At 39.4% G+C, this 27,998-nt stretch overlaps 1 protein-coding gene across 2 annotated transcripts in view; it reads right to left on the bottom strand.

The window, feature by feature from the left end:
* LOC141799254 (helicase ARIP4-like) overlaps positions 1-23,900 on the bottom strand; it is a 118,118-nt gene extending 94,218 nt beyond the window's left edge. Inside the window, exons 1-2 of one of the 2 annotated variants that reach the window (XM_074681450.1) lie at positions 23,753-23,900; positions 2,116-2,199 (exon numbers count right to left, since the gene is read on the bottom strand). The gene's annotated coding sequence lies outside the window, so the exon portion shown is untranslated. The remainder of the gene's footprint in view (positions 1-2,115; positions 2,200-23,752) is intronic. The other variant, XM_074681449.1, reaches the window with a different exon arrangement.
* Positions 23,901-27,998: the final 4,098 nt, after the last annotated feature.

The following is a 27,998-nucleotide window of genomic DNA, read 5'->3' as shown; positions in this document are numbered from 1 at the left end:
ACAGTGTTAGGATGAAACGCAAAAGTTTTGTTGCATTTGGCCTCTCATTTGCATGGAACAGAGTTTTAAGTGACCTAAAACGGAAACCACCATAAATGGCCTCCAGATTTAATTTTTTTTTAATGTTGCAGCCACTTTTTCGTGTAAACGGCAAGCTGGAGTTTTCAGTGGAAACTAGGGATGAACGGTTTATGAAAAAAATCAATTTGGTTTGGTTTCCCTAACTTGGTTCGGGGTGTGTATGCTCCTTTTGGTTTGTGTTTTTCTTTTTTTTGTTGTTTTACAGCTCACTTTGAAGCAAGTATGTAGCTCCGATCATACAGATGCGCAATACGAAGCAAAGGATACAGCGGAACAGTAGTGGGTTGGCTTGTGTGATGTTTACATGTTGAGTTGAGAAGGCAGAGTTAGAGGGTGTACCTGTGGCGTTGAGTTGATCTGCTGTCACAGAGCACTTTAGATTAGATTTCAGACCCCTCTGGCGAGTTTTTTTTAAAGACGACAACTCTTTCTATTTTTCTGGAGTTTGGAGTCTGACGTTGAAGCGTGTTTTGATCGCCTGAATGAGCAGCATGTGCCATCGTAGTCCTCACTCACAGCAGATGAAATCTCACACGTGTGTGTTTATTGGTCACTTCTGTTGGTCCCCAGCCCACATAAAGGAAGAGGGTTGATATTTTGACATTAAAAAAAACAAGAATGGACTGAAGAAAGTTAATTTGTAGTTGTAAACATATTCATGATGTTGTGTTTTACCTGCTTTCTGTCTCCCACGTTATTTCTCTCTCTTTCAGAGTCCATGACAATTACATGCACATGGATTATAATGCAGATTGGACAGCAGAGTCATTTAGTGGCTTTTAGGGACTTCTGGGACAGCCAATAGTGACTTTCCTTACTGAAGAGTTGGCATGTTGAAACTAGCAATGTTTCACTCAGATTTAATGATGTTTGAAATGGAAAACAGCCTCATTCTTTCAGGTTTTTCAGGACTATATGTGACATAATTTATTAGAAATAATCTGTTACTTTTAGGGATGGGTATCAAATGAGGTACTTTTAAAGGTATCGACTGAATCCTGTCAAAAGTACCAGGTACCGATTCACGTAGAATCAAAAGGTACCATGTTTAGGTACCTAAATGCATCCTTGTGACTGTGAGGGAGTAGAAGAGTGGGTGATTTTCCATAATGGGCATGAACACAGTATTGCAAGGTTGTATATTGAAGAATAAATATGTTGATTTGAAAAAAAAAAAAAAACTTTACTATTAAACAAATTGATATATTTTAACACATAAACACAAAAAAGTGCTGAAAATTGGTACCGTTAAGTACCGGTACCAATTGCCAGGTACCGGGCATCAGTACCATATCATTTCAAATGTGAAAGGTACCAATCCCTACTTACTTTCAGATTATTAGGGTATAAGGTTAAAAACAAAGGTGTTTAACAACAACAATGCACACCAAACCGAACCGTGACTTTAAAACCGTGTGAGGAACCAAACCGTGGATTTTGAGAACCGTTTCATCCCTAGTGGAAATGCTGACGTCATGCTCTGCTGTGTGCATACAACAGTACTGTTTCTATGATCGTTGCTGCCTACTGCATGTTGTGCAGTAGGCAGCTGATTGCTGCTGTCTGCTGATTGCTGACTGTCTTTCAACCAAATGTGCATCTGTTCTGGACAAGTCAGATATGACGCCAACTACAGGCCTGGCATGCTAACCACAGCATTTTCAGTCCCCAAGCGTTTCCGTGTGACACACTGTTTTCCACTGCATTTTAGGGTTTTGGGGTGAAACGTCAGGTGAGTGGGGCCTCAGGCTGGTCTGGATAGTCAGGAAATACTGACAGCTAGCTGAAAAAGGTGTGACAGCACTGGACAAAGGTGTAGTGATTGGGGGACTTCATAGTGAAGCTGTTACGGGATTACAGTGGGAAAAGTCTAGTTATACTTTAGTCTTGTGTCAAAGCTGAAATGTTGTGACCTGCCCCAGTGTGCAACTTGTGCAATAGAGATGACTGGTGCACAGGAAATTATGCAACTGAGTGTGAACATTATGTCAGAGTTAGAGCTGATAAATGCTGATCAATGTTAGGAAGTGATACCTGCATTGATGTAAGTTCAGGAGATGAAGGTTTGCTCCAGTTTGATGAGTTGTTACATGAGGTGTGCATCGCAACAGAGTGGGCCTACAGAAAACAGTCAATGAAGAAGAATAAACCAGGTTTATGAAACTTCAGTCAGGGAAAATAGGGCAAGATTCTGTCTTGTCAGCAAAAAACTGAAAAGAAATTGATTGCTTCAAAGTCACCTATCACTAACACAAAAGATGGTGACAATGGCAACAGTGATAAAACTTTAGAAAACTGCTTCTATCAGGAATGTTTTCAGTTGTCATCTGTAAAGCCAAAGAAAGAATGAGACCTGAATAAGAACAGAAATGTTGACATAATTCACTTAAATCAAATTTACCTTTATGTGAGCAGTTTCACGACACTGAGTAGCTCTAAATATGCAGCTGGCTGACTCATTTTCTAAAGGCTTACATTTGGTTTTGCAAGTTAAACAAACTGAGAAAATAGTTCTTCTGAGATTGTCTATCACTCTGATGCTCATCTATGGCTACCGATGAACTACTGGGATTGTTTTCTAGCTCGTAGCAGTCTCTCAAAACTTTGACGTTTGATCAAAGTGTCAGAGTCCAGAGTTCTGACAAGTTTTTAATATTTCACTATTCAAAATTTTTTGGTAGGCAAAATCTCATCCAGACCTCACCTTGGATTAAGTTAAGTATGATATAAGTCTTCTTGGTCAAGAAATTATTATCAGTTGTTTTATTGAGCAACTCACTCATTACATTTACATGGACCTAAAGAAATCAGACTATGAGGTTAGTAAGAATGAGACTGGACTATTAAGTTGAATGTAAACAGCTTAGTCAGACTGAGAACGGACTAAGTGGAGCTCAATAGACACACATAGGGTCACTAAAGTACAAAACAACAAACAATATAAATTAATGGATGGGAGAAAAACACAAAAAGGTGATCTGTTTCGACTGGTTAGATACGTTCACAGCTTGACTAATCAAAAATGGACACACTAGCTGTGTTTTCATTGCACTTTTTAGCAAATAAAAGCAACATTTCTGAAGATTCAATTTAGTACGAGTGCACCTTGCCTGTGTTTACCTCACAACTAAAACTGCTCACAACTTGAGTAAAATTTCATCCCATGAGATTCAATTTGCAGACTGCAGAGGAAGGAACTATAGGACTATAGCAGGCAGTAACCACAGATACCCCAACATTTTGAGAGCCTGAAGTGTCATTTTGATGGGCGCTACGGTTGTTGCTGATGTCGTCAACAGACGTTATTGTAACACGCCAGCTCCAAACAGGCTGGAACAAAATATTTGATGAAAATCGTCATCTCCAGCTCGCCTGCTCTCTCATACCTCTGTCCTTCCCTTCTGGGAGGGGATCATGGCCAAAAAGGTGAGGGAGGTGCGTCCGTTATTCACATCTGCTGACGTGTTTTTAAGAAAAAGGTGTTTCAATTGCAATTTAGTGATAAGCTTCAATATCCAAACTTCTTGAAAACCACCTCATGAGAGTGAATAAATTGAAGGGCTTTTTTTTTCGGGTGGACTGCCCACTCCAGGTTGGGAGAGAGTCTTTGCCCCAAACGGAGGAGTTCAAGTGTCTCGGGGTCTTGTTCACGTGTGAGGGGGAAATGGAGCGAAAGACTGACAGACACATCGGGGCGGCGTCGGCAGTGATGCAGTTGTTGTAGTGTTGTTGTGAGCTGAGCCAGAAGGCAAAGCTCTCAATTTACCGGTCATTCTACGTTCCAACCCTCACCTGTGGCCACGAGCTGTGGGTCATGATCGAAAAAACAGATTGCGATACAAGCGGCTGAAATAAGTTTCCTCTGCAGGGTGCCTGGGCTCAGCCTTACCGTGTGTTCACACCAAAAGAGGCAAAAGAGGCAAAAGTGGCAAGCACGCCAGATGTAAATTCAAGTTTAGTGAGAGCCCGGCGTCCTGAGCGGCCAAAGCAGCCAAAGCATCCTAAGCGGCTAAAGCGGCTAAAGCGTCAAAAGGGGCACCAGATGAGAAGTTGACGCAGTTCAGCGGCAAACAATGGCAACCAATGAGAGTAGAGAGTCCTTCGACTGAACGGGCCCTAAGGAACAACGCATGTAGCTTTGGTTCCTAGTTACATCTTGGATACAGAAAAGCTCATAAACTGTGTTCGGGCTCATCCTATTCTTTTTAATGTCCACCTTTTTAGCTACCGTGACCAACAACAAAAAAATTGTGTCGCAGAGGTGGTAGATTGTTCTGGTGAGTTAAAAAAATGTGCAGTAATAGCAGAAAATACAATGTGAAGTGTAGTCTGTGGCAAAAACGTCGCCTAGCCTAGCATGCAATGATTTCTTGCTTCATCTGAATGAGATGACACCAGGGCTCCAGGCTAACTTTTTTCAGCAACGATTTAAGTTTTACTTTTATTACCAAACAGTCTCCCGCTGGATCCTTCCGTGGATGGCTTCTTACCGGACTGTGCCCCAGGACACCAGTAACATGGTTTTCACTTGCCTGGGATTGGGGTGACATCGAAGCTATTTTGGTATTTTACCCTTTTATACCCCTTTTCTTCCTTGAGGATTCATCTTTAGTTTCTTGTGGATTAACGTCTTTTTGTGTTACAGACTTAAGAGGACTGGAAAAAACAGGATTAAAGGACTGTTTAAAATAGTGTGAAGAAGGACAGCTTGTATTTCTTCTCTAGTTTGGGAACTTTTCATGATTTTGGTTTTATGAACATTGAGATTGTTGTTTTATTTTGGTTGTGATTTATTTTGGAACAGGGAATATGCACGGGCTGCGCAGGGGTTTCATTTATTGATTAAAAGATAAGCAATGAGTCCGGTTCCTGGGTATTTTTCTTTAGGATTATAGAACACACACACACACACACACACACACACACACACACACACACACACACACACACACACTGTGCCAAGGCGCAAATGGGCTAACATATTTAGCCGCTTTGGCCGCTGTCTGATTTCTCGGGCGTGCTTGCCGCTTTTGCCTCTTTTGGTGTGAACACACAGTTAGGGATAGGGTTCGTAGCTCGGATATCCGGAGGAGGCTCGTAGTAGAGCTGCTGCTCCTCCGCATCGAGAGGAGCCAGATGAGGTGGTTCAGGCATCTGGTGAGGATGCCTGGTGGACGCCTCCCTTGGGAGGTGTTTCGGGCATGTCCAACTGGGAGGAGACCCCGGGGTAGACCCAGAACACGGTGGAGAGATTATACGTCTTGAATGCCTTGGTATCTCCCAGAGGAGCTGGTGGAAGTGGCCAGGGACAAGGGCCATTGGTCTTCACTGATGGCACTGCTGCCATGAGCGGTGGAAAATGAAATAAATGAAATTTTTGTGTCTCAATTGAATTTTTTTATTGCAATATTTAGGTTTTGCACAATTCTAGGAAATGCGTCTAATGCCACCCATTATCAAAGTAGAGTGAGGCGTTCACAGCCAGAAGTCTGATCCTCTTTTCAGCACGTACACGCAGACAAGACTAGACCCCCACTGTGACTTCACAATCAAGCTTCCTAATAGGACGCTGGGTGCATGTAAACATACTTAGTGATTCATTAAGCTCTTGTTTCAAAACTTGTTGGCAACGCACCAAACCATCAACACTTCCACCCTTTTTCTTTTCTCTAAACACCTGTTTCCAAAAACAACTATATATTAATATTGCACCTGATTAAAGAGTAACTCGTGCTTTGTTTCAATAGAGCTGAACAACACAGACTAAAATAAACCGTGTCTCAGAGTTCTTCTAAACCTGGCCCCACCTGAGCTAACTGTATCTGACCTGTAACACAATGCTCCAACCTGCAGCCTGCTCATCCCAATTTAGACTCCAACTGTTCTAAATCTGTCTCTGAACCTGTAAATACCTCCTACACGGACAAGTTTATTCAGGATAAGCCTGCCTTTAATACCCTGGCCTGGAGGTAACACACACACACAAGCACAAACACATCAATACCCAGGAGAGACCTGGATCGGTAAACAAAGCTGACCTATATCGACTCCCTTACAGGAGTATTTTTAGCAGGTAAACCCTCAGGTCAATCCCACCTGGGTGTCACGTCTAATCCCCACCCACCTGTGATTCCTTCAGCCTGCTGTTTCGTCACAGAGTGAAAGACAGAAACCACATGCACCAGTGATCATGTGATCTGTGTTTCTGGAAGTTTTCAAACCTAACACATTGATGTAATTCTCCTCAATTATTTTTGTCACATATAAAGACCTAAAAAAAATGTGTTCAATCTCAGATTTTCCTGCATCAGATGAGGAGAATGAGATCCCACCAGGAGCTCACAGGGGTAATCAATACTGTTCAAGCCTGTGTGTGTGTGAGGGGGGAGGGTTGAGAGGACCCGAGGGTGGGATCAGAAGTCACTGTGCCATGTCACCCTGTCTCCAATTGGATACTGCTGCTTGATCTCCAGCCAATCAGGGATGCTCCAGCAGGTTCACAGGGTTTATGAGGGTTCATGTGGGGACGCATGTGAGGAAGGGTGTATAGTGCCTAACCATACATAGCCATACTTAGCAACAATACAAGGCTAACATGTCCGGCTGCTGCCAGCACACACAGTGGAGAAAAAGACAGAATGGAGAGCTCTTGATTGGTACAGAAGGGTCAGGTCAGGTCTTCAGTTTCAGGCCCTTACTGAAAACCACTTTGTTCATTTAATCATTTTGTAACCAGTCTGAGAAGCTGCATTTTTCATATGGCTCCATCAATTCAAACAAGTTTAAGACCCTAATTTAAAGTGAAACTGATATTAAGTTTGACCTGCTAATCTTATTTTAATTGTTTTTGACCTTTAAAGATGATCTGAAGCCACTACGTTATAGCTAGTTGACTAGCTAGTTATTGGCTGTCTTAAAGTGATACTCCGGGATGGAACAAGTTGGGTCTTATCACAAGGTTTAGGGCAGAAATTACCCCTACAGCAGTGTTTTTGTGCAGCAGAAGCCCAGGGCGCTCGCACCAAACACCCCCTTCCTGCTCCTCTGCTGGTTTCCTCTGCACTCAGACAGGGCCATATTTCACTTGACCAAAAACACAAATAAACGGACTCCCACCAAAAAAATCTGATATCGGTCTGCATTCACGCTGCTGCACAAAAACACTGCTGTAGGGGTAATTTCTGCCCTAAACCTTGTGATAGGACCCAACTTGTTCCATCCCGGAGTATCACTTTAATGTCGGGAAATTCTACACAGGCTTCACAATTAATCCTGAAAAGATTGTGATCTCGATTCACCCAGCACGTGATCTTATTTCCAAACACAGATGATGAGAAATCCTTGTGGTTAGGTCTCACGCTTTAGCCCAGCCCTCGAGCCTTCGCCTGGGTTTGAATCGGCTGCTCCTTGCCAGCATTAATCACCTTATGTTTGTTTGTATGAACCTCTTCAGGATTTTGTTCTATTGGTTGAACAGCATAGGTCATGTGAAGGCGTCACCTCAACACATATGAGGAGTTTCCCACAAATCAAAGACTGACCTTGTCTTTCTTGTATTGTCAATGCCTGTAACCATGAAGAGGGAACTGAAGTGAGACACCACTATTTACAGCTAGCTGAAAACAGCTTCTATTACTTTTTCCACATCAAAAATGAACTAATGTCAGATGATTATTAAAAGAAAGCTCGAAGAGATTTCCTGTTGGAAATCATTACTCACACTCAGGGCTTGACGTTACCTTTTTTGCTCACCAGCCACTGTGGCTAGTGGTTTCTCTGAGTTACTAGCCACTCTGCATTTTCACTAGCCACAATTTTGTTTTTTGGATAATTATGTTTAGTTTGATCAAAGCGGATGATGACATGGTAAAGTTTACTTGAAATAGATTTACAACCTTTTTAAACATAAATTACCCCTGTGCATGCTCAAATAAAGACTACATAAATCAGGTATTCAGCTCTGACGGTTGTGCTTCTTAAATATGAAAATATGCAGACTATTGAAACAATGTGATAAAAGGAGGAGATTATCATTGAATTTAATAAAAGTTGTGAAGGTTGAAGATTAATTGAAAAAATAAAAACTAAACTGAAAAATCTAGCTAGAAACACTGTCTGCTTAAATATTTATTTACAACAGTACTTTTTCAGTAATTAACTAAGTACCATACTGTCTACACTATAAGTCACTCTGTAGTATTATCACACATTTTTTTGAAGTCCTATCAGTCAAAAAATGTGTCATGAAGACAAAAACAACATATAAAAGTCACACTTGACCATAAGTTTCATTTTTTTAGAATGATTTGGTTTGAGCTCCATCCAATAAATGGCCCCACTTTAAAAAAGTGAGTGAGTAAAAGAGTTTTGGCGCTAGTTTGTACCTTAAATCCCTGAACTGTTTACAATGGAAAACAAAAAAGACGCAAGTGGACTTTTAAATCACGTTATCAGGCCCTGAACACCTGGAGCTGTCATGGTGTACAAGACGGAGGCTGGAGACAAGCGCGTCTGGGCGCCTGTCAGCAGAAGACTTCGCAAATGGACCAATGTACAAACACTGTGTGCAGGCAGTGCTCATGGGAGTTGTAGTGTCTTAATCTCGTACTGCAATAGCTTTAGTATTTCAGCTGCTGTTTCTGAAAACTACAATTAAACAATTCAACCCGCCAAAGTGGCTAGTAGGAGTGACGGTGTTACCCACCACAGCTGAAATTCACCCGTATGGCAGGTTGGCGGGTGTTAATGTCAAGCCCTGCGCACACATGTAAAAAACAGAATTGGTACAGATTTAAGGGATAACACATTGTCCACGAGGGTGCTATAATCACCATAAACAGAAAGTTTCTTATAGGAGCTTTAAGAAAAAAGAAGAAAAAAGACTAGATTTTTGTTAGACAATTTTTAACAATTCAATTTAAATTATTATTAATAAAAAGCAGCACTCTAGTTTTTCAACACTCAGTTAGTAAAAATGTTACATATAAGATTTGTCAAATTTTGTATTTAGACCTTTTTATTATACTGGATGATGAATATGCACTTATCATGTCACATCATGTTGTAAAAAAAAACATAAGATTTAACTCCTCGGCCCTCTTTATTGCACAAAACTGACAGTTTAAAAAAACTGCTCCCAACATTATGCAAATGGTGTTTTGCTTGTCCACACAGATGCTCCCTGACCCCTGAGCTGAGTCTTTAGCATGAAAACAGATTACAGTAACCAGCAGAGCAAAATGATCTGAGAGCAACAACTCCTTCACATTCTTATAACAACAGGAGAAAAAGATCTATATTTTTAATTCCAAATACAGAAGCACGTTGAGACTTTATGATTCTGTTAGAGCTCCACCTGTCTGAGGCCACAGTCATCCTCAAAAACACACATGCTGTTATTTACTGAAAGACACACCACACACACACACACACTGACCACAGATGTTATTCACCGACCAAAAAATTCAAACAAGAATAACATAATGGAAAAGCGTAAACACACACACACAAACACACACAGAGCTGTAATGAAGATGGGACACACAGGTGATGATAATTAAGAGTAAAGACGAGCATGAGGTGCAGCCATGGATTAAAGTCAACAAATGAGTGTCAACAATAGCAGGTGCATCCACTCAGGCTAAATAATAAACACACACACATACAGACACAAACACACACACAGATGGCTCCAGAAATCCTACAGGCTTTAAGATTGACCAGTACATCAACAAGACAATTCATGTATTCCTAGCAGTGTTGCCACAGTTACTTTTTGAAAAAGTAATCCGACTACTGATTACTCCTCTAAAAAGTAACTTAGTTAGTTAACTGACTACTTGATTTTAAAAGTAACTAAGTTAGATTACAAGTTACTTTATTAGTTACTTTTAGCAGCTGCCGACAACACCTGAAGCTGCATAATTTGGCAAAATTGTGCAATGCAGTCAAAGTGAATAATGAGTCTACATGTTTTGTTTTGAAGTAACAGGCAGACATAGGTTATTGTAAAACGTGTACTTTACAATTAAAAACAAAAATATTCATTTTTTACATTTTGAATTTCAAAAAACAACTAAAAAAGCTTTTACAGCATTATTTTTGGTACACTACAGCACTGTTCAGTTCAATTTAAGATTAAAATTATTTTCTTTTCAAATGCTCTGTTTTAGTCTAGTTTGGTTTTTATCAGTTTCATTTTTTGTTAAAGCTGTAGTTTAGGGGTGAGCCATTTCATATAATCTACGATAACACCAGTATAATATTTTTGGCGATATAAATTTGTCATTACCCAATATTTACAGTGGAGATATATTTGCAGTGACATATGACCCTCCCTGCTGTGTACAAAACTGTGGCTAAGAGCGAAAGTAGCACAGCAGCATCAACTTTGTCCTCACATGAGGATTTAGGGCGTGGTCACACTGGCCATCCAACTGTGCCGTGCCATTCTGCGCATGCGCAGTACTCTCTGGAAAGCTGACTCTTTTCTTTGAGGGGCAATCGTAAAGAAAGTCTTCGTCAGTTCAGAGGTCATTACAGCCACACAGCGCTGTCTGGAGTGACACAGACTGCAGCAGAGGACTAACCCGGAGCGGACCATGATGGAATATTGGTGAAAAACACGAGTTTTTGGACGATCAATGCAGTTTTAGGAGCGGCGCTGTCTATGCCCCAATGGATCCCATTATACGGACGTCTGCTGCACGATTTTGGATCTAAATATCTCCCGAAGCACTGCTTGGATCAGGAAAGCCTTCTGGGTGAGTATTTTGTTCTACTTCATTCTATAAACAATGTAAAAGCTGTATAAACCGAACTTTTCCTTGAAGCATGATTGCCCCCCCCAAACACCATTTCCGCGTTGGAGAGTACGGCCAGCAGTCACACTACTCCAATATGAACCAGTCTCTAGCAGGTGTCATATGGCTCGCCTATGTCATCGTGAACGTCTGTTTACGCGAAGTGCAAATCATCAGAGTCAGCACGATGAGACACAGAGAGCACTGCTACAACTTTAAAGACGTTTAGACTTATGGTTAGGGATGGGTACCTTTCACATTTGAAACGATAAGGTACCTATACCCGGTACCTGTCAATCGGTACCGGTACTCAACGGTACCAATTTTGGGTACTTTCTGTGTTAAAGTGGTAAAAAAAATAGCAATTTATTGAAGAATAAAATCCTTTTTTTTTTTCGATTTAACATATTCATTCATTCTCTTAATGTTGGTGTCTTTATAGAAAGAATTTGTCATGTCATAAATAAGTATGAAGTTTTCACCTGTAAGATTAACTTTTCCTCCTTTAAAAATTCAGATTTCCTTTTGGATCTGATTTTCGTACTATGTTTACATTACAAGCTTGTGTAGTAGAAGTAAATGGTTGACACAGTGGCTTCCATACTGTGTGTGCAATTATAATGCTGTTATTCAGAAGTAGCAACCACTAATAATAAGTTTGTTTTTTTCCCCTATATGGTCATAAATCTCGTTATCGCAAATTTCCTTAAAATATTGTGATATATTTTGGAGGCTTTATCATCCACCTTTACTGTAGTCTGTTGATCTTGTATTTGTAATACAATAAGAAAAAATAAATGTTTGGGCTCAAATATCCTCAGTATCCTGCTCAGGGCACCCCAGTCTAAAAAGTCTGGGCACGCCCCTGCTTGCCACCGGGTGCCTCATTGTAGCCTATGTTATGTTGCTCTGCTCCTCAACGGATGGATTTGTGCTAAACAGAGGGTTCAGCTCTTGTAATAGATGGAGTTACAGTGAAATACAGGACTCACCTTTCCCCAGGTAAAAGTCAAACAACTTCTCAAGTGTTTATGACCGCAGTGCGTGGATCTCTCTCAACTTGATTTCTAAATGTTTCAGTCAAAGATCTTAAGAAAACTGCCAGCACAGAGTGCTGAAAACATGATGAACACGCAACTCCTGTCACTCCCCAAGACGCACAAAAAAAAGCATATAGATTTCTTAACAAGAAAAGGGAAACGAAGAGTAACACACAGTGATTTGGATCAGTGACTTTAATCTGGTTAATTAATTACTGGTTTGGAAACAGTAGTGCGTTACATTACCCGTTACTGAAAAAAGTGGTCAAATCAGAGTAACGCGTTACAGGCATCACTGATTCCTAACAACCTTGAAAGTTGAAACCACAAAGAAAATTTGAATGTTTATTTCCAAAAAAGCAAGACCACACATTAGTCAATACCTAAATAAAAATCTCAGTTCAAATTTTTTACCTTCTGTGAGACAGAAAGTAGGAGAAGTTTTTTTCAAACAAGTGTCTTAAACTTTTCCAAACACATTATTCTCAAAAACAAAGACTGCCATACAATGAGGAACTCAATTCTCTAACATATAAACATTCAAAGCTTTCTAATAAGAGCATTTACAGGGGACAAAAACATGGCCCTCACTTCAGCCAATCTCTTCACCCTTTCCTCAAATGAAGCTACAAGCAAACAGATCAAAGAAGGATCAGAGCAAGAAACAATTCCCTCTGCACCCAGAGATCTAGTGCCATCAATCTGACTAATCCAAACAGCTTGTTTTCATCAATCAAAGCCTTGTCTCTGAAGAGAGAATTATGAGTGAGAATCGAAGAGAACACTGATGTTAAATCATTAAAAGTTTACACATCCTCCGCAGGATGAGGCCCCGAAGGGACTTCTTTTTCCACAACAGCAGCGTGCTAGATTCTTTCCATTAAAGGAAAAACAGACCTGAGGGAAAAAAACAACAATACACAGTCATTGCCTTCCTATCCGCCCACTCTGAGCCTGAAGGTGTAACTCTGTCTGCATACCCTCAGATGTTACAAACGCCTTTATTCATCTCACTGCCACCGACAGAATAAAAGGCCTGACAACACCTGTAACACACACTCAAACTATTCCTGCTTCTAGAAAGTTGTACAAAGAAAGGCTGGACAGCTTTCCCCCAGACTTATCAGGTTATTTGTTTACAGCAGCAAACTTTTCAAGGTGATTGTAGTTATTGAATTGATTGCCGCCCATATTATTCCAATGTAGAAATGAAACTTTCACTCTGCATCCTCCAAAAGGTTGTCAACGGCCAAATCCTTACAACAGATGTGATAGAGCTCATGGGAAATGCAGTCATCATTTCAGATGATGATTTCTTCAAACAGCTCAGTTCCACTAGATCCGTGTTTGGTCCATCTCTGCTCCATTGTGGCACTGGATGACTGAGCCACGATAAATGAGAGACTGAGTGGGAAAGGGTTAGGGTTGGGGAAAGACAGGAAATGAAACAACAGTAAATATTGCTTTTCAGAATAAAATATATTTTATTTAACTACAAAAACATCACCAAACCATCATGGTGGCCATCATAAAAAGCAAAGCCAGGCCTAGAGTCCAGATTTGAAATGTTTTAAAGGAGCTCATGACAGGGGGAAGGGAAGAGTGGGGAATCCTTGGTCCTGTGACTCACAGCGCAGTCACACAGCCATCCATACCTGACGGTACTCAAGCACAATTGTGCCCCAACCCCCAACAGTGCCGTTACCCCACTGCCCCATACAGCCTGCAGTCACACTACTTCAATATGAACCGGACTGGAGGCCCATGCATGGCCGCCTACGTCATCATGAAGCGAGCGCTGTACACTTCATGAAACAAACTGGACTTGAGAGTTGAAACGCAAAAGTTTTGTTGCGTTTCAGCCTCGCGTTTACATGGAAACAACATTCAGCCTACACAGTCACACCTAAAGCGCAGACTTTTGAAAACGGCCTCCAGAGTGGGATTCTTCTGAAACACTACCGACACCGTTGCCGTGTAAACAGTAAGCCGGTGTTTTCAGTGGAAGCACTGACTTCACACTCCTCCTCGCGCACACACATACAACAGGACAACCGTACCGTTGTTACGATTGTCGTGAACAACCATGTTGTGCTTGTGCTGCTCAATCTGCTGTATCTGCTGACTGTCTTTATACAAAATGTGCATCTGTTGCTGCACTTTTTAACTTAGTATTCCCCAATACACCAGATGACTGGCTCAACTCTACTTCGGTGTAGATCTCCCAAAAGTGGCTTCTGGACAAGACAGTTGTAGCACCACCTACAGGTCTGGCATGCTTACTACAGCCTTTTCAGTCCATCAGCATTTCTGTGTAAACGCAGGTTTTTTTCACTGCGCTGGTCTGGCTGCTGACATCATAGTCAGTGGGTTTGACAAGAGTCAACTTCCTGCTGTGAGAAACAAAGCAAATGTGAAAGCACTAAAAGCTGCAATTCCTCAAGTGTCCACCTGAGGCTTGCACCAGATGTACCACAAGTCACATTCACACCAATTCAAATAAGCAGATTTTTACAGCAAAAATCAAAGTTTACATCCTGGTACAAAAAATGGCCTCAGTGTCATGGATCAATTCTCTAACCCAACACACTGTACAGGGCTAAATTTTCTCACTACCCAAGAATTTGGAGGATATTACGGTTATGAAGCACAGCTCAGCTGGCACCCTGTAGCTGTTCGTGAGGAGGCTCAAAGCTTGTCCCTTTACCTGACACCACCTGGAAAGAAGCTAGGTTGAGCTGAGCATGTCAAATACTGCTTCCAAGGATGATAGGCTTCATAACTCCACATACAAAACAGATAGATGACATCACTGACACTTTGTTTCTATATTATACAGTCTATGTGGTCAACTACAGAGCCGGTAGTTGTCAGATGATTCGCAAGCCACAACACAAATGCAAGAGTAAACGCCACAACACTGCGGAAGTAGAATCACAATGGAAGATAAAAGAGGTTAGTTATCCTAGCAGACACAGAAAAGTTGTAAAAGTAAGTTTTTTTTTCTTTTTTAACCTTATCTATGATAAATAAGGCTTGATAGAGCTCCCACTTTGTAATATCTTTCATAGTACTTATATTTTTTATTTACGGAAAATACGTCATCTTATATTTAGCTCAATCAGTCAGATCATAATGTTAGCAATAAAGCTTTATTTATCATATCTTGAGGTAATAAAAGAAGACAATCATTTACTAACCCCTAACCCTAACCCTTTCACAACTTTTCTGTGTTTGTTAGGACAACTGTCCTCTTAACTCCGATTGTGGCTGTACTTCTGTTGTGTTGTGGCCATAAATATGAAATTTAGGGATGTCCCGATATTACATTTTCGCTTCCGATACGATACCGATACTGCAGCATCGAGTATTGGCCGATACCGATATTAATCAGATATGATATCAGCACTAAACATGCATACTTTTATCATTTATTTTATAGTATGTCTGTCATGTTAGAAAAGGCTTGATTCGGTGATATTATTCAAACAAAGAACAGTAGTCAGGAACAGTAGGCATGAGGAAAAATGGACCCGTTAATTATTAACCAATGGGTAACAGAAACTGCTTATCTCTGAGATTTTAGATGCATTCTGTTAAGATACCGATACTTGTTTTTTTGCTGATTTCGGACCGATATCCGATATCAATATCTGACTGGGACACCTCTAATGAAATTCTGGAAAACAATCATTTACTAACTCCCGGACGTCACCCGTCTGTTTCTGAAGCAGAAAATGAAGCACATCAGCTATAGCGGCCAATGGTGGGTTCACATACAGTCGTGATTGGGCACCTTAATATCCTCTAAACTGCCAAGTTAGAAAAAAATTCACCCTCGTACAGTGTGTGCCGATTGTAAATTGAGTGATTCAGACAGGAGATGTTTTTTTGAACAGACTGTAAATAGGTTAATTTCTGCTTTGAAAACTTCTTTTTTTGGCTTGGTGTGTATGTGGCTTCCAGTACCTGCGGAGCCAGCCTCAAGCGGACACTCGAGAAACAATAGATACAGGCACCTACCGACCACTGTAGTTGACAGGCTAGGAAGAACATAGCCAAACTGCAACAGAGCAGATGCAGATCTGACGAGGATCTCCGATGTAAGGGGGTCACCAGAATCAACTTAACGTCAAAAGTTGCATACAGTCCCTTTAAACAGTTTGAGTTAAACTGCGTTAATAGGTAGTACATCATCTTCCGAGATAGCACGATTTTAAGTACAAGTTTTACCACTCTTCTTACTTTCCCTGCATTGCAGCTCAGTTAGAAACCTGCCTGTGAAACACAAAAACAGCATATTATTACATTTTCTTTTTCAGACCATGAGAGAGGAGACTAATTTCTCTTTATATGCACTAAAGAAGCTGGTTTCTAGTCTTTCATTTAATCCTGTCATATATGTAGAGGTTTCTCTATTATTTAACAACCTAAATGTCACCACTGGGTACAGTTGGTCAGGATTATGAATTGAATCTCTGACCTTTCAGTTGTAAGACCATTGCTCTGACAACTGAGTCTCCTGCTGCTGTCATCGCTTTCATCTCTACATCCAACTTTCCCCCTCATCACCTCATTCCAGCTCTGGTTTCAGGCCCCTGAATACGAGCATGAAGTTACAGTGGAGTACACCTTTTTTTTAAAAAAAATTCTCACCTCTTGTCGAGGAAAAAGGCAGCTACAGACTTCTGACCATGCTCATAAAATTTCCTCTCCTATGAAAAATGTAAAAGTCTCTGAAAAGCAAACCAAGCAAATTGTACTTGGTTATACACACAGAGGTTTGTCTGCTCCCTACATGTTGTTTCAAATAATTACTAAAACATGAGAGGCAGCGTAGGTCGCTGTCTAAGTCGCCCTACATTCCTCCACACATCCACCCTCCCTTTCTGCTCCAGTGGTTCAGACACATGAGGAGTGAGGGTAAAACTGGATCTTCTATCTCCACACCCTGCTGTGAGGCTTCACTCGTCCCTGACTACGAGCAGAAGAGGTCAGTCAGACTGCGCCGCCCAGCATCTATCCCCCCCGCCTTGCTGTTTTCACAAGGACTGGTCAGACAGACGCTGGTGCTTCCTGCCCTCCCCTGCTGTTTAGAGATACACGGTCGATGAGACCAACACCAGTCAAAGTGCCTTTTCATCTGCATCCATGGTGCAGCCCCTTTTCTGCCCAGCAGTTTATGATCCGGGGAATCCACAACATTCATTTGACTTTAAGTGTTGAGAAAAAGGTTATACGCACACATTTGTTCATGTTGCTCATGCTGTTCAAATCTAATTATATACCTTGTGTTATTTATAAAAGGGCAGTCAAGGTTCTCTCTACTGGCCTCTCAACTCTTGTTTTCCCCTGTGTCCTGTAGTCTATAATGGTATTCTATTGTGTCTAGTTCACAGCTGACTACATGCCAACGCTGCCGTCAAAATGGCAAAGTTCTATATCAACTTGAAGTATTTTTATCTTGGAAGCCTGCAAAATTTTCACCTGAAAGCAAAATCTGTGGTCAGCATGTGTGCAGTGACACAAAGATGGGCACCGTTTTATGTGCCCTGCCCATTTCTTTTGGTGGCTGTGACATTATTTTTCCTGACTCTCTGTCCGCTATACGGAGTGTGCACACCTGTGTGTGTGTGTGTAAGCATGTGTGTCTGCATGTCTTGGGGCGAGAGAGATAAAGAGATGAAAAGAGCATCCTGTTGTGTCAATGAGAGAAATAACATAAGACTATTTAGTCTGATAAATAAAACAACAAGGTATGGACCGGATCTATATGGGAAGCAACTTTAAATGACTTGTGCTGTGATCTGGTGCTTTATAAAAATAAACTTGACTTCTGGGGGCCAGGGGGGGCGCCTCGCTATAATGGCAGGGAAACACTGTGTCTTCAACTACAGAATGGTGCTAATAATAACTGTTAGATTATTTTCTTTCATAGTTTCTGTGCTCCCCCTAGGTTTCCTCATTTTCGGTTTCGGTCAAGGATTTTTATTTTGGTGCATCCTTAGCCACGTCCACCAAAGAGTACCAAACAAAGTGGCTTTCTGAAGTAGATACAGAGGGTGTTGAATTATTTTTGCATAAAATACACTTAAACCAGTGGTACCCAACAGTTTATGTTTTGTTTACCCCTGATCCTTTTTGCCACATCATGAGTACCTCCTCGCTCTTGCCTGTTGATGATTCCTCAAAAGTAGAATGTGACACAACTGGTCATTAAATTGAAACCATTTAATTTCATCTCCTTAATTTGAACATTTAATTCACTGGTGTTTTCTTCTTCTTTTTTGAACTCAAGTAAAAATAAATTATGTTACCTTCAATATGAATAAATACTTTAAATAAACATGAAATCAAATTAATCAACCTGCCTTTGTTGTATATAACTCTTGTAACATTTACAACAAAAAATGGAGCTCCATTGAAAAAATCCCCTTTAAACAGGCATTTAACACTCAACAAAATAATATTCAGACTCACTTTAGCAGTTTTGCTTTTTTCATCCATTATCTGAGCTTTAATGAGACACTTGATCTTGCTTGTCTTTCTTATTTGCCCGGCTGCAGATAAGCATCTGTTTTGATTTTGATGCGGCTGTGCCACAGGTTATGTCTCACTGGGGAAACGAGTTGTAATGCACACTTATCATTTTATTGACTGATCTCAGTACTTCCAAGATGGAAATACATCATTAAATGTTTCCAAGTACCCCCCATGATGTGTTTGTACTAGGGGTGCACCAATCACAATTTTCTGGCCGATCACCGATCACCACTTTAAAAAGCCTGATCTGCCGATACCAATTTGGGCCAATACCAATTTTTATTTTTTTATTTTTTATAACTGACAGCATATACCTTCAATGTTCCTATAGTATTTTATTGAAAATCATTGTACAGTACTTGTGAAACAAGAAAATCTTTGTGTTTAACTTAAACATCCAATAAAGTGTCCTGAGTTTTAGATCTCAGAGCAAAAAGCAACAAATGCTGGCTGTCAGACCTTCTTGGAGGTATATAAGATCAGTTTTATATGTAAGGATGGGCTGGTCACCGATCACCGATCATTGATCACGATCTCCCAAAATTAAGGAAAATCGGCACTGATTGATCGGCCAGTGGGCGGATAGGAAGCAGACTTTCTTCAAGTTTGGGGGCCCATCCTGACAGGGGCCTGATTTGAGAATCTAAACTCAACCCTAGCTTTGTTTGAGTTTGGATGGGGTGAAGACGGGGGCCTTAAGCCTTTTTGCAGACAGATACAGGATGCCTGCCTATTAAAGTTAGCCATTCCTTTAAATGAGAAAAGTGTAATAGCTTTGAAAATAGAGCTGAAACGATTCCTCAAATAATTCGAGGTACTTGATTACAAAAAATACTCCAGTAATTTTCTCCGCCTCGAGGAATCGTTTAATTTAAAAAAAAGATCAAAGAGTGGTATTTCAAATAGAGCTGAGGCCATATTAAGAGAGTTTTCAGACCCCTCAAGCTACCTCTTATACAAAATAGCAACTAGCAACAAATCTAGCTTCTTTTCTGGGGTTTGGAGACTAATGGGTCATTCTACGAAAACGGTGCCATTTGGGTCCACAACATTTGATGAGATGTACAAGACACAAAAAATGTGTCAAAGTGTGTTTACAAATTTTGGAGCTACCAAAGCAAGTGCTCTTATTGACATGCTGTATCAGAAAATTCTATTTCTTAAAGAAAAAAAAATCATTTGAAAAACAACTGCTCTTTAACTAAACAGAAATGTATTTTATCCGATTACTCGATTAATCAATGGGATTTTCAGTAGAATACTCGAATGCTAAAATATTTGATAGCTGCAGCCCTATTTGAAAATAAAGAGTCATAAAAAAAGTCCCTTTATGCACAGAGTGTGCTGGAAGGAAACTAACATTGAACCTTACAGTAACATTTTTACTAATGCTGTAAAATTTGGCTTTTTGGCTTGATGTGTTTGTGGTTTCCGGTGTTTCTGCAGACAGCATCATTATGTTGTTAAGCATTTCCACATGGGCTTCATATTTTCAGACCAGGGGCTTCTGCTTGATTCAACCCTACTTCATAAAAACTGAACTGTCCCTTTAAGATGCTGCCACATGCTCTGTATTTTTTAAAATATATTTTAACTATAAAAACTATTCCCAGCAACAGATCCAGACTAAAGCATCTGCAGTGACTGTGATTTTATCTTTTATTAGCTTCACTGAATAGAGAGAAACCAAACACCTGTCTTATGGCGCCTTTTTTCATAAAATCAACAGAAATTGATTGGAGAGAAGACAAAAAGCTGTGTCTGAGCTGTGGTACCTTCAAAAATCTGTGTCAACGAGCAAATTCAGTATCAGCCTGACAGTCCAGGAAACCAGGATTAAAATCAAGAATCAAAGAGTTTTATCCCAAAACGCCATGCTGCTTCAGTTTAAGTCTACAGGTAGATAATTCAACAAAAACTGGAGCTATCGCCTTCAATTCAACTGCTCATTTCACTTTGACACGTTGTACCTAGTGTTACCGCGCAGTCCATCTGAGCAGACCACTGCTGCAGACACGTCAAAAACATCAAAATAAACAGGATGTGGGTCTTAGCTGGGCTAAAACCAGACTTACATTAAGTGGTGTTTGAACCTCGAGCAGCAGTCTGCCAACATCTGTTTTTGAAACTTTCTTAACAGAAAACACATTTCAGCAACTAAATAATAATGCACTAAGCACAGATTACCAAATATGAGACTGTTTAAAAATTCACGCACGCAAACACGTACATAATGAGAAATGACATCTTTTTCTAAGACTTGGGAGTTTGCAGAATGAAAACATTATTAAATGTGGCAGACTATTGTAAATCTCCAAACTAGACACATATGTCCACTGAAAAACTCAAACATAACTCAAGTTCAAAGCTGACAGTCCAGACTGTCTGCAGTAAGAAACATGCACTGTGCTCCTAATACTAGCTGTAAAGGGGGAGAATAAAAAGCAAACTGACACCTTCAAACAGCAAAATTCAGGGTGTAAAGATGTTAAAAGAAGCAGAGCGATGATTAAAGCTTTCACAAAGTCCAAAGCAGAATCCACACACTTCATGCGTCACTGTTTATGTTGTGTTTTCTCAAGCTGTTGGAAAGATTACATAAAAAATCCATCAGCTTAGGTTACGCCTGACTAGAGTGCTTTTCTGGATACCTGATCCAAAGTCATGTTATAAGAAAACTCCCTAAATCAACACTGATAACATCGAGCCAGACAGTCACACTGTTAGAACATGATCTTTCACAGGTCGTTCAGCGTGGTACAGTATGTGACTTGGAAATACAACAACAACGAATCAGATTCGCCAAACTCCCTCCAGCGAAGTCTCAAAGAAGTCAGTGTCAGTGCTTTCAGGGAAAACTTGGGTTTTATTTTGTTAGCTGGAAATATTCATTTTTTCAACAATCAAAACAGATGATTTGTTTTGTAACAGGGTAAAAAAAATCATAATTTCCAGTAGTGAGTATCTGCATTCTTTAAAGTGAATAACATTTTCTGTCTGATATTTCATATTCACAGTCTAACAGACAGAAATCTATAAAGAGCCAACACCCACAGTAACCTCAATTGACCAGAATGAACTTCAACAAGAAGGCGTGTTGGGTATTGATTCAAAGGCTTGTCTCTCATTTTTTCCACTTTTCTCTTTCGCTCTAAGTGTCTCCCTCCGTCTCTCCTGCATTTAACAAGCCTAGAATCTTCTCTGAGAGGATTCATAACAGGGAGGAGCACTGAAATGTAGTCTAACCAAGTATTCGTTCACACTCAGAAGTTACCAAATCTTTACAGAACTAATCATAAAAACATTTGTGGCCCCTGAAAGAACTATGGTTGACATGCATTGTGGGTAATATTACTCTTTTTTGTACCCTTTCATTGTGAATGCATTAACCAATCAGCACGTGGTGCTTTTAAAGAAAAAAAAAAGAAATATTTCCAACACTTACTCTGAGTCAGAAACTCTTGTGTGTTGACTTGTAAAGCAGTTCATTATCTTTCACACTGATAAGTAATAACTCTGATTCTGATAGGAGGCTTCACCAGTGAGCTACACTGGAAAAACTGAAATCCTATCAAGTGTTTTTTTTTTCTTATTTTCAGGAGGAAATGTCTTTTTTGACTTGATATGAGCCACATTCAACTGGTCAGTCCAGAGAAAGTGTCTTGTTTTGAGTTGTTTGAAGACAAAATGAGGTCTGAATTGCTTGCAACAAGTAAAAAAACAATCTGCCAATTAGGGAAGCGTATTGCATTCACTTGAAGAAAAAAAAAAGAGTAATTAATTCTTCGGTTTGTTTTTTGTGGTAATTAATTTTGTTTTTCTGATTAATATTTTTTATTGTTTTTTTTTGTTATAATTATTACATTGGTTTGTTTTTGTTATAATTATTTCTGTTTTTCTGAGTAATTTTTTTGTGGTAACGAATCAGCACACACATCCACGGGAGTCGTCTGCAGGTTAGAGGTTCTCGCGGGATTTCGAAGTAGCTCGATACTTCAGGAAGAAAATTACTCCTAAGAACAGGAGGAAAAAATTACCACGAAAAACAGCAGGTTGGAGGATCTCGCGGGATTTGTAAGTATCTCGATACTTCAGGAAAAAAAATAACTCCCAAAAACAGGAAAAAAGTAATCTGAAAACAGAAAAAAAAATACTCATAAAAACAGAAATAATTATAACAAAAAACAAACCAATAAAAAAATATTAATCAGAAAAACAAAATTAATTACCACAAAAACAAACCAAAGAATAAATTACTCTGAAAAACCTGAGTTGTTTTTTTTTTCTTCAAGTGAATGCAATACGCTTCCGTTGCCAATAGAAAAGAAAAAAAAATGCTTAAAACGAGAATAACATTGTGAAACAAGTAACTTTTTTCTTATTAAATTGGAATATTTTTTAACTTTTTTCAAACAGTTCAAGCCTCATTTTAGTCTTCAAAAATAAACTGCTCAGGGGAATGTGGCACATATTAAGTCTAAAAAGATATTTACCACTGAAAACAAGACAAAAACACTTGATAGGATTTCTTTTTTTTTTTCCAGTGTGAAGGCTAGCACGAGGTATGCTTCATGAAATCACACTTTTCACAGTAACAGTAATGTCTGTGATTCCAGCTGATCTTACTTCCACACTGAGGAAGTGATGAGTCAGCTGGATGCTTCAGAAGAGCCATACAGAGCCATGAGCCCTCTCGATGCTCAGTCTGTTATTTAACCTCTGAACTCCTCTACTGCAACCCCCAAGCTTCATTTCACTGCCCCATTGAACTTAGAACAACTTTAGGGGTTCAAGTGGACTTTGAACGTTAATGGCCGGGACAGATTCACACATTTATGGAAGTATAAGGCGGCTGTCGTGACATTTAACCGTTAATTTACATAGATACATAACTCTTTACATAAGCCACTCTGGTTGCCCCCATAGCCTAACTGGTCGTTAGATAACAGAGACACATCTCAGGAGCTGGTTCTGTTCACCGGGGCTCTTTAACCTCACAGATGTGTCACTGAGTTTGCTGCCCGGGTGTCCCGCTGCTTCCATCGGAGCCGCGGTCACGGCTTGTACCGAGGGGCTTGTTGTGAAAAAGGAAAAACCGCGTGCTTGTTTCATAACACGGAAGGAGGCTGCAACAGCACTGCAGACTGAAGGAAGCAAAGGTGCACAAGTGCAGCATGTTCCTCTATTGTCTGGAGCCTAATTGACGCTCCGCATTTCAGACTTAAGAAAAAAAACACAGGAAGAAAAAACAAAAGCAGAAATAAAAACCGCTTCTTTTTTTCTCACCTTCCGTCCACGTTTCTGCGGTGAGTCTCTCCAGGTACAAAAGCTTTTATTTCGGGAGTGGTAATGAGATGCTGGGTAAGGCTTGGCCGCTTTCACTCATTCATCAGTTTTCTTGCTAAAAGAGGAGGGCCGGTGCTTTCGGTCCCTGCACGCGCCCCGCACAGAAAAGGCATTACGAAAGTTCCGGAAGTGCACGAGCATCCGAACTGTTGGGGGTTACCGAGAGTACAAAGCTTCATGTATTCCAACACCAGAGAAATACCATGAAAACCAAGAACTGAGACCAAATTTTGTCACAGTTTAACCACTCTAAGTCATTTTTTCATTTCATATATTAGTATTTTTTAACCAAAGGTACGAATATTATCTTGCTATGGTCAAATCTTCATTTTTTACCTTTTTTTTTTTTTTTCAGAAAAACAGTACGAAAAAAACAACAACCCCTAATCTCTTTTTGTTTTGTTTTGTTTACTTAAAAATAGAGATAAACTCGCAATTTATTTACTTTTATTTATTTATTTATTTATTTATTTATTTATTTATTTATTTATTTATTCATTCGTACATCATATTTTAGCAGGAGGGACCAGCTTCGGTTGAGGTTTCCTTAAAGAAGTGCCCTGTTGGCAACATGAGTATTACAACAACAACAACAACAAAAACAAAAGAATAAACAAACAAACAAAAAAACCCGCAAATGTTGTATATGTACGTTAGTATGTAAATTACAGTGAAAACCCATTATTTCCTCAACCCCCTTATGTTTTCACACTTTTAAACTGCTGAAATCGCTTTACTTTTGCCATGTGTGCTAGCTCTTTAAAATCATCCAATCCAGTCCAACTTTATTTGTTAAGCACTTGAAAAACAGACACTACTGACCAAAGTGCTGTATAGAAAAATACATAAAATATGATAAAGCACATCACAGCTAACATGAGACAAAAGAACACAACATGTAAAATACAAAATAATTCAAATAAAATTTGAAAACACATGTGAAATATAACTAAAGGGCACAATGAAGAGTAATCAAATAGATAAAAATGATAAATGAATAAATAAATAAAATCAATGACTACTGTGTGTCAAAGTCTAGGGAAAAGAGATGGGTTGTAAGAAGAGATTTGAAAACAGCCAGGAAGGAGGCTTGTGTATGTTTACCTTAGTTTATCATGCCAGAGACCTTTGCGTCATTTGAAAGTGTTTCCATAAAAACAATGCATTTATATTAAAATCAGTCTTTTTGCATTGAACCTCAACATTTCTAACATTGTCCTATAAATGAGCTGTACAACTTGAAACGGAGGAACTATACCCAGCTAATTCCATATACAATTATAAATTGCACATTTCAAACCACACAAATAACAGTGCCCTTATTTAAACTTCTTCCACACCTACACAGACTTCTACACGCCCTGGGGTTAGAAGAGGAAGTCACTATGGAAAGTTTATCTCAGGCTAACTCAGGTTGCTCAAGGTAAAACCAGTACAATATGAACCCAGTATGTGTGTGTGTTTTTCCAGAAGAATCCATCCCAATAAAACAACACAACCGACATGCTGAAGTGTGAAGGATATCAGTTCAGTTTGTACTCACCCACACAGTCTTGAGAAGTGGTCTGGTTGAAACAAGAGAAATGATAACAGAGTTTCCCAAACTGCTTGTGGAAACAGTCTGTAGGTATGATGTGTGAGCTTCTGGATGGTATGCTGCTGCTGCTCATCAGACTTTATGTCTTCAATGTCTGGGCGTGTGAAGACTGTCCTGCAATGACATTGCCCTGCCCCTCCTATCTCCACGGTGGGTTAAGTTTTGAGACACCTGGCAGGATAACAACACACCAATGAACTGCTGTACAATCAGTTTGTTCATTTTATCTCTTGTTTACAGCTGCTATCACAGGATGAGCTTCTGTAAGAATGGTCAAACAAGGACCATGTTCAAAAGTGACTCTTACATTCAAGTGCAGCAGCACAACATCATTTCTACTCAGTAACAAAATTCACCCGAGCTGCTGATAGTTTGATTAGCTGACCTTTTTCTTCTCCTGCTGTTACGAGCTGATTATTTGAAGGTCATGATTTTTCTCTGGAAAATTTTTCCAGGACAAAAAAGTCAGGGTGAATTCTGGTGAGAGATAAAACTGCCTCATGCTTAGATAAAAGCATGAAATCTGGTTGGTAGCAGAGTTATGAGGCAAAACTTACTCGTGACCAAATTTTAAGACACCAGTTTAATCCATTCGCTGTGACAAAACAGTTATTTCCCCAGGGAAATTCTTCAGAGTTGTCTTTTTATGAAACACAATAAAACCTCCCTAAGAGACATGAAAAAAAAAAGATTCATATCAATGTTACGGATTGTGTTTAAAATATGTCAAGACTTGATTAGTTTGAAGTTCTACTTGTGTGTTGTATTAAAATCCAAGCTGTACCATCAGAAATAGAGAAGAGCTGGAAAGCCCTGAGAATTTCTCTGCACATGTTGAAGCTGCCACACCTGTGTCAGGTAGCTGGATGTTTTGGGACAGAGAGATGAGCTGGTATGGCATCAGGATGTCTTTTGTTTCATAAATTAAACTGTGTGCACTGCAAAAATGTAAAAAAAAAAAACAAGCAAGTGTTTGTCTCATTTCTGGTATAAAATGTATTGTTACACTGTATATCAGGGATCCTCTGCCTTTAAGGAGCCATTTTTCTCATCTGGATTAAAGTCTACCTTACCTTCCAACAAAGACAACACAGTGTATAAAATGTTATATGTAGTTAAAAAATATTGAATCATTATCTAAGAAAGAAGCTATTTGGTTTTACGAAACTGTAAAACTGCAAAAAGAAAAATTTAATTTAATAACATATGTTGTTAATGCCGCTTCACTCATCATTTTTTGTTGTCTGCCAATATCGTGCCACATGTCAAGCGTGTATATTAAGCTGACATGTTGGCAGTTCAATTAATCCATCCATCCACACAAAATCAAAATCTCTACTTTCTTCCAAATTTGTCTTTTTGTTGATTTAATAATACTACCAGGACTGTAAAACTTGAGGTTAGCCACAGGTGCAAGGAAGGTTGATGTTGTAGGAGGTGAAGTAGAGCGGTGTCAGGTGTTATTGTAAGATGTGACGCATATTTAGTTCAACAAAGTGTCAAATCATGATTTTATTTTGTGAGCATGTTGCATGTTGTTAATCATTTACCCCTTGATGCCTGTTGTCCCTAATTTGCGACATACCGTGTCAGGTCTTGATGCAGCTAAATGACCTTTGTATCTCATTATTACTTATTGATTCACATTCTACACAGACCAAAGATTGGATCAGATCCACTATGTCACAATACATTGGTCAGGGGATGAACTTCTCATGTCTATATTTATAATATAACTTAGTTTAACTATTGTGTGTACTATTGTACTAAACTCAAATTTACAATCTCCACTTAGTTTAACATCTGTAAGAATGCAAAAACACATAAAAGCAATCTGTTTTTATAATTGTTCATCAATTCTGGCAGTAAGGGGTTAACACCCTCTGCTGGGAAAAGAAAATTCTTTATTTTAAAAATACTTTTTTTTACCCAGGCCAAAGACTTAAATTAAAAAAAAATCTAACAAATTTTAAAGAATTTCTTTAGATTTTGATTTGAAATTCCCTGAAATCAAACATTTCTTGATCTTTTTGAGGAAATGAGACTTCTATTTCCATCTTTTTTTTCTTACAGGAAATGAGAGACTTGAGTATTTGCAGTGTGCTCATTCAGCAGCACCTTTAGTTATGTGTGGTTTCTTCAACATGATGTACTTTTAAACAGTAATCCCCAACCCCCCCAAGAGCACGGACCAGTACTGGCTTGTGGGTCAGTTGGTACTGGGGCGCGTATAAAAAAATACTCAGCCTAAAATGTTTCAGTTTGATTTATCTGAATGATGTTTTATTTTAACAAAATGACCAGAATCTCTCCGTCATACCCGTCCATGACTCATTCTAGACACCAAATCTGCAAGCTAGCAAAATGGACTAAAAAACAAACATTTTTGGAAGTTTCTTCAGGCAGGGTAAAAGAGCCAGTGAGGAGACAGGAGAAGAGCCAGTCCATGAAAATATTGTCTGACATTAAACCGGTCTATGGCGCAAAAAAAAGGTTGGGGACCAATGCTTTAAAACACATTTGGATATTTTTCTCAATCTTTGCTATAAATTAAAATGAGTGAATTTTTTTATTCTGCTTTAAACTTTT

This window comes from Halichoeres trimaculatus, unplaced genomic scaffold, assembly GCF_033239565.1.
Source record: "Halichoeres trimaculatus isolate MK-OKI-2021-1 unplaced genomic scaffold, fHalTri1.1 fHalTri1_scaffold_11, whole genome shotgun sequence".
In the NCBI taxonomy this organism is placed as follows: Eukaryota; Metazoa; Chordata; class Actinopteri; order Labriformes; family Labridae; genus Halichoeres; species Halichoeres trimaculatus.
This window is presented reverse-complemented; position numbering and strand designations above follow the sequence as displayed.